Source organism: Pleurodeles waltl, chromosome 12 (assembly GCF_031143425.1).
Source record: "Pleurodeles waltl isolate 20211129_DDA chromosome 12, aPleWal1.hap1.20221129, whole genome shotgun sequence".
NCBI classification, from domain to species: Eukaryota; Metazoa; Chordata; class Amphibia; order Caudata; family Salamandridae; genus Pleurodeles; species Pleurodeles waltl.
In genome coordinates, this window is record NC_090451.1 from 695,050,980 (window position 1) to 695,065,933 (window position 14,954).

At 44.8% G+C, this 14,954-nt stretch overlaps 1 long non-coding RNA gene across 1 annotated transcript; it reads right to left on the reverse strand.

The window, feature by feature from the left end:
- Window positions 1-1,394: 1,394 nt before the first annotated feature.
- Window positions 1,395-13,736, reverse strand: LOC138267821 (uncharacterized). Its single transcript, XR_011199872.1, has 3 exons — window positions 13,603-13,736; window positions 12,935-13,156; window positions 1,395-2,917 (listed from the first exon to the last, which is right to left on the reverse strand). It is a non-coding gene; the product is annotated as an uncharacterized lncRNA (long non-coding RNA).
- Between the last annotated feature and the right edge of the window lie 1,218 nt (window positions 13,737-14,954).

The following is a 14,954-nucleotide window of genomic DNA, read 5'->3' on the forward strand; positions in this document are numbered from 1 at the left end:
CAGATACATAAAAATAAAGTAGTTCTAAGAACAAATCCAAAATTTTTACCAAAGGTTATCTCACCGTTCCACTTAAATCAAACAGTAGAATTACCAGTGTTCTTCCCACAACCAGATTCTGTAGCTGAAAGAGCACTACATACATTAGACATCAAAAGAGCACTAATGTACTACATTGACAGAACGAAACTAAATAGAAAAACAAAACAACTATTTATTGCCTTTCAAAAACCTCATACAGGAAATCCAATTTCAAAACAAGGCATTGCCAGGTGGATAGTTAAGTGTATCCAAACCTGCTATCTTAAAGCTAAGAGAGAGCTGCCCATTACACCAAAGGCACACTCAACCAGGAAGAAAGGGGCTACCATGGCCTTTCTAGGAAATATTCCAATGAACGAAATATGTAAGGCAGCAACATGGTCTACGCCTCATACATTTACTAAGCACTACTGTGTAGATGTGTTATCTGCACAACAAGCCACAGTAGGTCAAGCTGTACCAAGAACATTATTTCAAACTACTTCAACTCCTACAGGCTGAGCCACCGCTTTTGGGGAGATAACTGCTTACTAGTCTATGCACAGCATGTGTATCTGCAGCTACACATGCCACCGAACTGAAAATGTCACTTACCCAGTGTACATCTGTTCGTGGCATTAGTCGCTGCAGATTCACATGCGCCCACCCGCCTCCCCGGGAGCCTGTAGCCGTTTAGAAGTAGATCTTGAACATTTGTACATTTGTAAATATATTACTTTAACCTTCATTTTGTACATACATATTCATTCCATTGCATGGGCACTATTACTATATACACAACTCCTACCTCACCCTCTGCGGGGAAAACAATCTAAGATGGAGTCGACGCCCATGCGCAATGGAACCGAAGTGGGAGGAGTCCCTCGGTCTCGTGACTCGAAAAGACTTCTTCGAAGAAAAACAACTTGTAACACTCCGAGCCCAACACCAGACGGCGGACTGTGCACAGCATGTGAATCTGCAGCGACCCATGCCACGAACAGGTGTACACTGGGTAAGTGACATTTTCCATATATATATATATAACATACATAGAAGTATATACACAAAATATATAGGAGGTGTGCTGTTTTTCATTGGTTCCTCACAGTTGTGTTCTTCTTCCTTTAATTGTGGTATCACCTATGGTCAGCCTCTTTGCATTAAAAACAGCCCTGCAGGACTGTACAGCACGTTCATGTTCACGGTGTATGTGCCTTACTAGAATGTACGTTAGTATGTAAGACACAAACCCCTTGACAAAGGTGCAACATGTCTGGGATTCTTCTGCAGGCTGAGTGCCCTCTTGAAATAAGAGCTGCTCTCAGAACAGTGTCTGTGATATAAACATAAATTTATAACAGTCACTCAAACCCTTCTCATGATAAAGATGGATTATTACGTTCTTTACATTTTCAATTATATTTAATTAGTTTAGGGTATTTTTTTCCTGATGCAAACAGCACTCCTTCTTTAGACAGTTTCACGTGTTTACATTATCCTGACACATTTATCAGTTCTTTAAATTCCTGAATACAGCTATCAGCAGCTGCACAATGACAAATCATCTTTTAAAAAGTGTTGAGCATGGCTTTGAACTTCATTGGTAGAACGTTTTCTAACTGTTGATTGTTAAAGATAGAAACAATGTGTGCTTGTGAAAATATGTAAGTTATGCAGCAGACCGTGTGTCAAGTGGCAGGCCCTCAAACTCATATTTATTAGGGAAATGCCTTGGAATTTTATGACAGTGGCCCTGCCTACTGCCCATCAACTGAATGGTACACTAAGCCAAGCTTTGCTGTGTCTGGGAGTCATTCGGGTGTCAAATATCTACAAAAAACTCTGGCTTCAGCTCTTCGAATAAATCATAACTGCACTGTAGTCAAACACAGCAACCCCGAGGTTCACTTTGACTGCAGGTCCTGTAGGAGAAGATTGATCACAGCCTAATTTGTACACTAATGCCTAATGAAAACACCAAGGTCTCATGTCCAAAGACCAACACTGAACTGGAGTATTGTACCTTACGAGTATAATACTGCACATGGTGATATCATTAGAAAGATAATTATATTCCCTGATGAAGCCCTTGTTGAAGGGTGAAATGCGTTGGCTGGTCTCGATGTTCAATATGTGAGGAATTAAGCATTTTGAAGGCTCACCTCTTTGTCTAGTCATTGATTAATTAAATTGAAAAATCTCTGTACCCATCTGGATGGGCTTTAATATGATAAAATTATGTTTCCGTTCTTGGATATTAGTCCAGTGCCCCAGATGATTATTTTGCGAGCACTCTCTGTTCTCTTTTTATTGTATATTGCAAAGTCTGTGGATGGTTGGGCCTTTTTAGGTTGAGCGCGCAAGCGCTTTGACCTGTTGTAAGTATTGTGGGCTTTTAACCAAGCCCACTGCATGCTCATAACTTTCACTCATTCGTGGGCTTGCCATTCAAAAATCATTTGTTTTTGTTGGTAAATACTTAACATTTGTTTTATTATCGCCTTGGACACCGACCCTGTTACATGGATAATTGCACATTTGTCAATATATTTGAGCGAACTTCTTTTTCCTTTTGTGTCTCTCCTTCGCGTTCATGCTCATGGTGGCCGTGGCGCTTTGAATTGGCTCGTTTATGTCAACTGTTTTACTTTTCATTTTCTATTGACAAGAAAAGTCCTGTTAGAGCTATTGGCATTGCAAATTTCTAACTCGAGCAGACACGTGACCCATTGCATTGCAAATGCTTGTTCTGAGGTGTCGCGTTACATAGTAAAATCAGAACACTAACACTTGGTCATGGTATTCAACCAGTCCACTGGCCAGAGGCGATGTTTCCGGGTGGCGGTCAATCAGGGACTCCTCTCTGGTTCATGTACATTCCACAGCAGCACCACTGGAAAGAAGAAACCAACCTTCTGGTGAACAGGCAGATATGCATTACTACTCCCTACAGCCTTAGCTGCTCTTGCCAATCACTGCTCCACGATTGTCATGCGTCTCTGAGCCCCAGGTATCTCAATTTCACCCACTTTACATCTTCTACTTCAAGTAAAAACACCTGCACCTCTAACCTCAATATAGATCCTCACTGGCACACATAGCAACATGCACAGCGTGTATACGTCGTATAGATCACAAGCTGTTGCTTTATCAGCCTCTCGCATTCCAATGGAACTGCGGCAACTTTCAGGTACTTTTCTGACGCCACACTCGCTAATACGTGATTTGCAGACATTTCGCAGCAGGACAGACACCAATGCACTCTACATGGGTGTGTGCCAGCAGTCAGTTCTCCATCTTATTAAGATTTTTCTCTCCCATTACCCCACCCATCTTTTTAGGTCTTGCCTACCAGACTGCATCGGTCTGTTGGTGAAAGCCAATTAAGGCCCATCCCAAAAACCCACAGTGTGCCTAGAGCCCGCCCATTGGTTACCATTGGCTGGCTTTATTGCCACTCTTATTTGCCTGCTTCTTATTCTATACTTTGGCTTCCTCTTCTTGTGCCTGTCCCTCCCCTGGAGCATAGCTTCTTTGCTATTCATTTGATTGCCTGACATTTAACCTTCCACCGCTCACATTTAGAGAACTTCCTTTTGGTTTTTTTCAGCACTCCATGAGAATGCATGTTTTCAAGCTCTTTCCCTTGTTTGCTACTTCCCACCCCGAAAACTTCCACTCTCCCATTCATTCTGCGTTGCCCCCTCACCCTGCCCCCACCTAAAAGAAAAATCCCTCTAGCTTTTTAATTATTTTTATTTTTACCTCCCCCAAGTGGTGGCCGTGCTGCCCCTAGCCATCTCCCGTGACTCCCTTCCCACTCGCGCCTCCATTGTGCTCCAAACCATTCACAGTCTCAAACCTTTTTTATTTATTTTTGGTGGGCTTTGCACCTGCCATGGGCTGCCCCACAGTTCAAAATTAACTTTTAGTTTTTTTTAAAACGTGTATTTTCTCACTGATTGAGTGTTTTTCTCCATCTTGGATTAGTGAATAAAAAAAGCCATCAAAGAAAATTGCTTTGACGTGATGTTGCCGGTGCTTGCATTCATCATCATGTATTCATACCATCAGACCTTTTTTCTTCTTTTATTTTTGGCTGAGGTTGAGCATTGGCAAACAAAATTATTATTATTTTTATTGTGTTTGCATGGACGGTGTGTTGTGTTTTATTTTTGGGCTGGACAGTGACCCAGACATGTGTCAAATTTTCCCCTTTTAAAAAAAAATAATTAAAGCTAGATCCCAAATTGACAAGGAACTGCTTTTCATTCTATTACTACCTCCAGGTTGGACTAGGCCAACATACTCTACTTGGGTCCACCAAGTTATCTCCTGCGTTGGCTACAGATGGTGCACAATGCTGCAGTCAGGCTCCTGCTGGGAATTCCTAGTCTGGAAGCGGTCTTGGAGCAGCTACACACCCTTCATTAGCTCCCAGTTCACCTCTGCATTCATTTTAAATGTCTACTTTTCACCTTTAGAGCGGGTCATGGCAGCAGGTCTTGTTATCTGAGAGACAGAATCCAAGGGTACCACCCACTAGAACACTGACCCGCAAGGGAGCTCCACCTGCCAGTCCTGAGAATTTGCCAAACTCGCCTAGCTGGCCAATCATTTTCTTTCTTAGCCCCCCCCCCCCCCCCCCCCCCCCCCACCAAGCTCTGGAATGCTTTACCTTTAGGAATAGCAATTGCGTAATTCAAGTACTGAATAGCAATACTGAAAACAACTTAGTACCAAAAGATGACATTTGTGCACAGCCTAGAAATGCCTGGACCACAGTCCTTGGAGGTCCCCAGAGATGCCTAAGGGGGCAGGGGGTGGATTCTGCTGTTGTAGTATTAATCAAGCAGCAGAACTGAACATTTCTCAACATGACATTGGGTTGGGAGTTTGTGCTGAAGGTTTTGCAAGGATCACTGGAGCCTCAGAGCCTACCATGGCTTGTTGTAACATTGGTGCCACCAAGAGGGTCAAGCAGCCTTGTGTCACTGCGGTTACCTGTCACCGTGGAGTTTTTCCATTGCCGGACGGTCACAGCTGTCCTCGCTCCTGTGGACACCAGGACATTGTGACCACAGGATCTCTTCCACCGGCTAATGTGTGATGGTTTTCTACACTGCACAGAGAACCGAAGGGGGCCCCCAAGGTGTTCTAAAACTTCAAAGGACAGGCAAAGCAAGTGTCCCCTGCCTCAGCTCAACAGCATCCTAGGCGGGAGGAATGTGCTGTGCCATGGTGGAAGAAAGACTAGCATATGCTGGCCTAGGGTGAGTATTCGTGCCGGGTCAGGCCACCCTCCTGGCCTACACTTGTAGTCTGGTTAGCCTGGCCCAAACTGTAGCAGGCCAGGTCCTAGGTCCATGCGGCAGCTCTGCGGTCTCAGTGACCTGGCAGGTGGGTCTTGGGTGGCACTAATGACCACCTCAAGCAAGAGGGCATTTCTGGTCCACAGAGAAGCGATTCATGCAAGCAGGCATCCCGGGACATGGCCCAGGCAGATCCTCTTCTCGACTGGTCTCACCTGGAAGGCAGGAGTCGAGGGAGGGAGCGGTCAGCAATGCTTATGTCACACAGATCTTTAGGGTGTAACTCAGATCAACTGGTTGTAGAACCATGGCACATAATCAGCTGAACAGGGGCCCTCAACGCTGAACAGGGGCCCAACTCATAATTCAACAAGAAGCTTGATTTGATAGTTATGTCACATGGGAAGCAGCATTTTTGTTGGCCATTTCAGCAATAAACTGGTAAAAGCAGGTATGGGCTAACAGGATGTGTATTCCACTTCCAGGCCAGACATTGTACCAGCAATCAGTCATAATATTGGGCAGGATGCTGGCTGTGCTTCCAGAGACAAGAGTTTTATCTCCAAGTGCTGGTCCTGTAGCGTGGAGGCACTATACTGCAATCAAGCTTCCCTCAAGTAGGGGGCCCTTATGTGTGACCCCAAGGCGACCAATCACTGTGGCAGCCGGGGAGACTTATTTATAGGGATAACATTGATTTCCCCCATGGAAGGAGTTATAGACCTCATACCGAGGTATACCCCAAAAGAGATGTACCCAACTAGCCAGAGTGCTAACACCAACCAGATTGTCTCCAGGTTTCCCTTGAGAAATAATAATTCCCCACCCCATGCAAGCTAAACCCACTACTCACCTGGCACAGCTAGGAAGGTGCCACCAGGTGGAAATGAGCAAGGAAATCATTACAGAGAAAGCCTGGCAACCACACAGGGAGAGGGGCTGCGACATATTCCTTTAGACTTACGTCCTTAAAATGCAATATTTCCACAGCATGGCCGTGACCACAGGTGCAACAAAGAGTTTAAGAGACTCAGGGTTCAAAGGATGTCCAGCACAGCAACAGCACAAGAGCACCATCGCTTGGCGCTATAGCTCATTGAAGCTCCCCAGAAAGCCCTCAGAGGCAGAGAAGTCAGCCTTCGCAGGGTGGGTTCGCTCAAGGCCAGGGGGAGGCCTAAAGTGTGACAGTTTTATCAGCCGAGGACACGGAGGCGTGATGCCAAAATCCCCTCAAAGCCAGCTCCGCCTGCTTGGCTTCGCGAAAAAAAATGTTTGTAAAATTTGCGAGACTAAAATAAGCCAGGCCGCCTGCCCTGAGCCTGGAGCATCCTTCACTGTTTACTTGTAGCCACGTGACCCGGGCCCGGCCTGGACCACATGCGTGGGAGGGTGGGGGGAGGCGCCAATGATATGAAATTACCATCTCGTCCACGTCAGCCGCTCGCGAGGCTGCACCGTGCAAAATGGTATCAGAAAGGAGAAAGCTGTGAAGGGGTGGGCGAAGTTTAAGGATCGCCTCAGTGAGCCACAGGCAAACTTCTTGGCACTGTTTACAAATTGGCCGAGTTCCCAATGTTGTCCCCATCTGCTCTGCAAGAACATTCATGATCAAAAGTATCATTTTTACAGAGATCTTTCGCTTCCAAATCTACTTTGTACACAACATTCCTCTAGTTTTTTTTTAGGCCTGTCTAGAGTAGGCTTCACTTGTTTAAATAGCTCATGTAATTAATTCTTGAAGCAAGCATCAAGCAAGCATTGGCAAAGCCAGTCATTCTGGGTTTTAGGTACTAATGCTTGCAACATCAGCACCTTAGAGCAAGGTACTTCAAACTAGGGAGGGGGCGCTCTCCCCCCAGTAGGGCCTCGAGTGAACCAGGTGTGGGGGTGCCATGTTGTAGCCAAAAGAAGCATTACGCTAATAGCAATGCTTTGTTTTAAGCTGAAAAAAACGAGCAGCAGTAAAGTGCTCTGTAAAGGGCCATCTCTAACATGTGTTGTCATTTATACCCAAGATGGGAGTGTGTGTCAAAAGGAAAGAGACCCTTCAAAACCCCCACCCTCACTTCTAATAATCACATTGTGGATGCGTTTACAGGTTAGTAAGGCCTACCTTAACTAAACAGTATGTTTGCATCATGTATTGAGTTTCATTTTTATAACAGAACTTTACTGCAATTGGTAAATAAATATACATATTTAACTTGCCAAAATAATAGAATAATTGTGCAAAAATATGGAGGAGCACCCCAGTGTTTCTTTCTGGGGGGCATTAAAAAGTTTGAAGACCACTTCCTTTGAGCAAGATGCACAAGAGAGAGCTAGAATGAGCATAAAATGATTGCTACAGTTGTAAAGTAGTCCCTCATTTTGCTGAATGGAAACACTGAAGTGGAGGCAGGATACACCCAAACAGCCAATAGCATTAGACAAGAGGGTGAGAGGTGAATACTCCATCTCCTGTTGAGTCAAGACATGATTGACGAAATCTCAAGTCAATGGCTAAAAGAGGCTGGTTGAAGAAAGCCAATGGTTGAAAGGGGCGGGCACAAAGCCAACTTTATAACTAACTATTTTTAGCAAATAGATCAGGTTGGCCACTGTGCTGGTAATCTCATACCTCAAAAGTACGATAAGAGATATGAACAGAGATGATGACATCTTAATAGTTGTTTATGGTGGTTTGGTTTAAGAAATTCCCCTGTTTGGGTTAAGGATACAGCCCTATTGCTAATAACCAGGGCCACTGGAGTAATGTGATTGTGCGGCTGCAGTGAATTTTGCACAGTTGTAGATTTGCCTCAATTGCCACATAATCCGTCATCTGCTGCATAATATGGAGATTTTAACAAAAAAAATAGTTTCTAGCCCAAGTGGTTCATTATTGATACATCTGGGTGTTAAACAGGTACTAATGAGGTGTAGCCAATATGCAGACAGTGTTACCAAATTAAAAAATGATGAAATAATGAAGTAATTCTATTACAAAATGTGCCACGTTATGCTGCATAATTTGCCTTTTCTTGCCCCATAATTTACTCAATCCTGCTGCTTAATTTGTGACCCTTTCCTGCCGCATAATTCCAGTGGCTCTCCTAATAACCTTTGCTTGTCACTTGTTTTACTTTGCTGTCATGATAACATCTTGTTGGATTTACTGGGTGTGTCACAAAGTAAAGACATGAGCACACCCGGGCTTTCTCAAATTTCAACAAAAATGCAGCCCCTTTGTCACAGCTATTTAAAATACAACATTTTTCTGTGCGTGCCTTTTAAGATCATCACTTGCAAGAAATAGCACCTTTTGACTTATTTCCTAACCTTTTTATATGAGGATGCAGCTTAACGCTGCTAATTCAGCACATTCATGAAAGGTATTGTAGTCATAATTTCCATATTGTTGTCACCAAAAATGTTGCTTCGTTCTGGGAATTTATTTCAATAATACAGTGTGAGGGAAACAGACACAGAGTAATCCAACTATTTTCAAACACGTACCTAAACAAAAAGTGAGACCTATTGTCTTTGCCTCTGCTTGTTAAACTTCGTAGCAGTCACAATACCTTCAAACTAAAACTAAAAGAAAACTAAACTTGCCGTCCATTTGGATAGACAGGTTAATGTCTGGAATGGGCTAAGAAAATTCTTGTCTGGCTAGTGAAAATTTGGGGAGAAGCAAAAGTATCAGTTGGGACAAAAATATCCCAATTCACATCCACAGAATCCAGAATAATTACATTGTAACCATGCACTGGATGTACCCAGAAGGAAATGCAGCCAGTATGGGGTAATTTATATGTTTTTCAAAGCTAGTAACAAGTGACGTGTTTTTTGTATTCCCTCATTGGTGCACCAGGAAAAGTTGTTGAACACTAACTTGCAAATTGCACAAATATTAACTCCTCGCAAGGAGAACTGTCAGTGGAATTCCAGGGTAATAGTGAGAAAAGAGTAACAATAAATCTAAAGGTCATGTAGAGGAAGGGGGCGCCAATGAATTTTTATGTCCCTTTTCCACATGCACAATTATATACAAAGCCATTGGAATTATGCAGCGACGTGGCAGTATTGACTAAATTATGAAGCAAGAAAAGACAGATTATGCATTATATTGTGTTACATTCTGTGGCAACATTATTTCAATATTTTGTCATCTTAAGACATTAACAAATTAATTCTGTTGTAGCAAAACCCTCCCCTCCCTGGCACCAGTTACTCTTGCCTACATTATTAATCAACAGCAAGGTTAATCTCTGCCAGGGGCCGGCCACGGCGCGCACCTTGGGTTGCACCTCTTTTTATTAACTTTTGCTCCCTTTGAGCCAGAACAAAGTATCTTGTTGAAATATGCAAATTATGCAGCAGACGGCAGGTTATGGGACAAGTGCATTCAATCCATAACTATGCAGAACTCGCCACAGTCACAGAATCGCATCATTCTAGTGAGCCTGGATATATATATATATATAGAGAGAGAGAGTGGTGCTTTTAAAAATCACATGGAATAGCAAAATACAGGACACAAAGATATTGTGGTACAGAAATATTGTAAACATTTCTTTCCACTTTACAGACATATAGTGCAAAGCACAGAAATGTTGACTACCAAAGTTTTGCTGTGCAACAAATCTGTAAGTATGTGCATTCAATTGTAAGTATGGTCATTGTAAATAAACTGAATGTTAAAATATTATATATGCATTTGAGTTTCCAAGGGCGTGTCATTATCCAAGAGCACCCCTGGAATTCTTTCAGAAATCTGTAAAGTCAGGAACGTCAGTAGGAGGAAGGAAGCCTTGGAGCGTAAGTGTGCAGTTTTATTCAGGTTTGGGGAATCTTTCTCCCTTGTTTGCCATCTACTTAGAGCCACTGACCTCATGTGACCTTTGTGAGATTCCTGGAAAATCTCTTTGTTGTTTGAAATGTTATGTAAATATGTAAAGGACGACTGCAGTGCGTATAGTCCAGTGGTGGCCCAATTACATTCTACCCCACTTGCAGTTTACAGCTTGGTTTCTGTACTGAGGTCTTGCACTGTTGTTTCATGTACAGAACCTCATGCTTGACATTGTCCTTACTGTAGTAAATAAGCACTGTCACGTGTGTTGTATTTGAGACCTATTGGCCTTGTCAATGGTTTTTAGCCATGCTGAACAGCATTTCCGATGTTTGAAACGGTCTTTACTATAGCAAATAAGAACTGGCAAAGCCAAAAGGTCTTACTTTTGAGATCTATTGGCTTTGTCAATGTTTTGTAGCCATGTTATACAGCATCCCCAATGTTGTGTAGCTTTGATAAAAAAGGGAAAAAAAATAGAATGCGGCCGGCCGCATCATTTTTTAGGTGTGTGCACCACACATGCGTGCACATATAAAATGACACTGCCTTTTTATTTGTCAATTTGAGTCAGATTGTTAAATAAAAACATAATGCAAGAAAGAATGTTGTTGAAGTGTGGTTGGGAAAAAGCAGCTTGGAGGGTGGGGAGGAAAACCAAAGATTAACAGAGAAGGCGTGCACGGGTGGGATGAGAGATGGAGGACGCGGGTGGGATGAGAGATGGAGGGAGCGAGTGGGATGAGAGATGGAGGGTGTGGGTGAGATGAGAGTTGGAGGGAGCGGGTGGGATGAGAGATGGAGGGTGTGGGTAGGATGAGAGATGGAGGGCGCGGGTGGGATGAGAGATGGAGGGCGCAGTAGGGAGGAGAGCTGGAGGGCACGGGTGGGATGAAAGATGGAGGGTGCGGGTTGGAGGAGAGTTGGAGGGCGTGGGTGGGATGAGAGATGGAGGGCGCGGGTGGGATAAGAGCTGGAGGGCACGGGTGGGATGAGAACTGGAGGGTGCGGGTGGGATGAAAGATGGAGGGCGCGGGTGGGAGGAGCAATGGGGTGCGGGTGGGATGAAAGATAGAGGGCGAGGGTGGGAGGAAGGCGCAGGTGGAGAAGTAACATGGAGGGCAGGAGACGGAAGCAATGCAGACAGCAGGGCTGGGGAAGAGAAGCAACGGGTGAGAGAGCAACATGGAGCAGGCAGGGAGAAGCACGCAGGAGAGAAAACAACAGAGGGAGGGAGAGTAAGCAGAAACACGGAAGAGGGCAGGGAGAAGCACACGGACGACAGCAAGCAACACAGAATGCAGTTGAAGAAAATCACATGCGGGAGACGGCTGGAAAACACATGGGCCCTTATTGGCGGGGTTTTGGCATAGGACAGCGCCGCAAGTCATCTTGCTGTGCTGCGCTACGCCAAAGTGAAGGCAGGAATGCACCGTATTTGTGCAATGTGGTGCATTCCTGTCCTTTGCCCCTGCGCTGGCGCAATATTTGTGCAAGGGTGCCTGCGTTGCATACAGGATTGTTTTTGTGCAGGAAGGGACGTTGTACTACACAAAAAGTCCCAAGAAGCATTTTCCTCTTTGAAAGTGGCTTTGCGTGGCCTCAAAGATATGGTTGAGATGTTTGCGCCGCCAAAGCATCAAAAAGGTGATGCTCCAGCGAAGCAACCCTCTCATAAATAATCCCCAAAGACTCTCACGGAGTGCCTACAAGAAAAGAACAAAGCAGTGCTTGAAACGCAAGCAGGGAAAGCATGAAGCCAGCCAATCAAAAGAGTGGATAAAGAAGCAGTGCTCCGTGGGAGGGACAAACACAAGTTTGACAAGCTGGGACCCAAATAAGAAGCAGGCAAATGAGAGTGCCGGGAAAGCAGTGGGCGGCTCCAAGCCCCCCTGTCTTCTTGATACTCCCACAATGAGCCTTTTGAAAGGAGCTGCCCTGTCTGGTGGGCTCAACCTTAAAATGTTCCCTGTAAAGAGTTGTATTCCTCCTTGAGGGTAGGCTTGCTTTACATAAAACACTTACAACTAAATTAATAAATAATGCATTCATTATTATAGGTGAGTTTAGCCTTTGATTGTGGGAAAGAGCTATGGACTCACAAAGGAATCTGGAAAAAACATGATGAGCCAACCTGGTCTCCATTGCCTGCAGGAAGGTGTGAGCAAAGCTTTCATTGTGGAAGCTAGGTCTGCGAAATCCCAGTAGTTGTCTGCTTGTGGATTACAGACCTTCTTGCTTGTTCCAGGTCCACTCCCTGGTGTACTTTCCCATGCAAACTGGCAATATCCCCCTGCGCGTGTTAGCTATTGCTGAACATGATAGTGATGTATTCTCATGATTTAACTTTAAAACTTTTTTTATTGTGACTTTGAAACTGGGCGGATGTTAGCAATCTTTCTGTGCTATATATGGCAGTGTCTGTGACTGTTACAGGAAGCTGCAACAAAAATCATTGCTCGTCCTTAGCTGTAGACAGCCTGGATCCTGAGGTTTGCTTTAAGGGGGGATGTTTTCAGACACCTCAGCTGGTGCAAGATGGGGGCTGCCTCCTCATCATTGAACACATCTGGTGGTCCCCTCCCTCCTCTAGGTCAAAGGTCAATGCTGCATGAGGTCGGTATTATTGGGGGAAGAAGTGGTCTAACAGAAGAACAAAAAATATTACCAGAATGTAGGGAACATTAGTGAACTAAATGAAAAAAAATAACATTGTGTGGTGATTGGTTGCTATGTGTCATTGTCCTCTTTCTATGCATACCTTTGGTACTGAAGTTTACATAGTGCTCTGTTGGCTGATGCAGGTGCAAGCCACGGCTTGTCTGTGATTGTCCTGTCCTGTTTGGGACATGCAAGAGCTTGAGGTCCAGTGCTGTAGCGCACACCCCTGTGGCGTGGCTTCTGTGGGTGATGTTGACGTTGTGCGCGAGGTTCTGGGATGGTGCTCCAAACATTTCACTCTATTTTACAAACACAGGAGCAGCTGCAGGGAGGAAATGTTGGTTGTCAGCACTTAGTTTAAAAAAGTGACAGGACAAGCTGAGGCTTCGATGACCAAAAACTGAAGATCAAAGCCCCTCTCTGCACCCAGGGGAAGACCAAGGGTTGTACATACAAACCACCCAGACTGTGTACTCACCACACTCCCTCCACATCAGCACATTGTGAGCGCCACTTACGACATGCATCTAACATGCTTCAATATGCCACATTCTGTGTTGATGGGAAAGCACTCTCTGTTCCTAAAGCATCACACCCCATCATTCCAGACACACCTATAATTGGTCATACTCACACAGCAAATTCCAAACACCCTTACGCGCACTGCACAGCTCCAAAGCCATACTGTTGTGAAAACTGCAAAAGCAACAGCACTGTCAATAAACACCCTGGAACCAATCTTACTACTCCCCCTGACCCCTCACTTACCTGGTACCTGGTGCAGGCTGTTCTTTTCTTCTTTTCCTCTTCTTTCCTCTTCTTTCTCCATTTTTTCTTTCTTTCGTTTGTTTTTACATTTAGAAGCCTTGTTCTTCTTTATCCAGCATGCCTTGCTTCTACCTTTTTTCCCTGCATGCTTTAGGACCCTTTTTCAAAATGGCGCCTTTCTCTATATTCTCCTATGGTCCGTTCCCAATCCAACATGGTGTATTTTTCCTTCCTGTCTGTCACTTCCTGTTTCGGGTTTATAAGGAGAGTGATTCTTGTTCTCCTTGCGCTGCAGCACTTCCTTTGGTGGTGATCATCGCTCCGGTTGTTTTTCTCCAGCTTTTTTTCCTCGCCTGTTCCAGTTTCTTCCAGTATTTGTTTTCTTGTTGGAAGACTTACCTTTTTGCTTATTTTTTCTTTCAGGGAGTTTCAGCCATAGAGGTTTTTCCCTTTGCGATTTTTTTCCTCCGGGACTCCTTCTAGAGGGCAAAGACTTCCTTTGGTGTTCCTTCGTCAGCAGCACCATGGCTACCAGAAAGGGCCGCCCTTACCTAGGTCAAGACAGCACCTACAAGACCACTCTGCAGTTCCAGTTGGCCAGAGTCATAAACGACGAGTAGCCCGTGACACCTTTCGAGTTCCCCACAAATGAGTGCGAAATACACCTGTATTGCACGCTCAGCGCTCAGGCATCCTAGCGCAGAAAAACACGTATTTATTGTTATTCAGCTCAATGGTACTCATTTTTTCGACCTCAGGAGAATGAAAAGCTTAGTGGCTCTGCGGGGAGTTTGAAGTTTGTACCCGTGGCCATGAAGGCAAACACAGGTTTCTGGAGTGGACACATTAGGAGCCACCAGACATGTCTCAGTATAAAAATGAGTTTCCCGGTCTGCAAAGGAAGAACACGCAGAGTGCTGTGCAATGTGACAGGAAACACCTTTCCTGGCTGCAAACGCCGCCGCCATTTTGGGAGGCGCTGGGACTTGTCGCAGAGTTTGCTAACAACATCCCAAGGCGTCCAAGGAGGAATGCTGGGGTCTGGGCCAGATTCCGAGGGCTGTCTGCCAGTACCACCATAGCCACCCATTTAGCACGGCTAAGGATGGTTTTTGAGGCCTTGCCAACATCCGATAGTTACCAATTACCAAACTGGCCGGGCTTTTTTAAAAGTCTTGCCCATATCCTGTGACCACCGGCCGAGGATGCTGGTTGCATTGTGAGGGCTCGCCAGCACATCTCGGTCTCCCTGGGCCTGCCGGCTCATGATTTTATCATAAAACGCGATAAAAAACCGCGTATGCATGCGTGTGAGTCGAATTCGCGATTTAGTGCTCCTGTTACAGAGAACC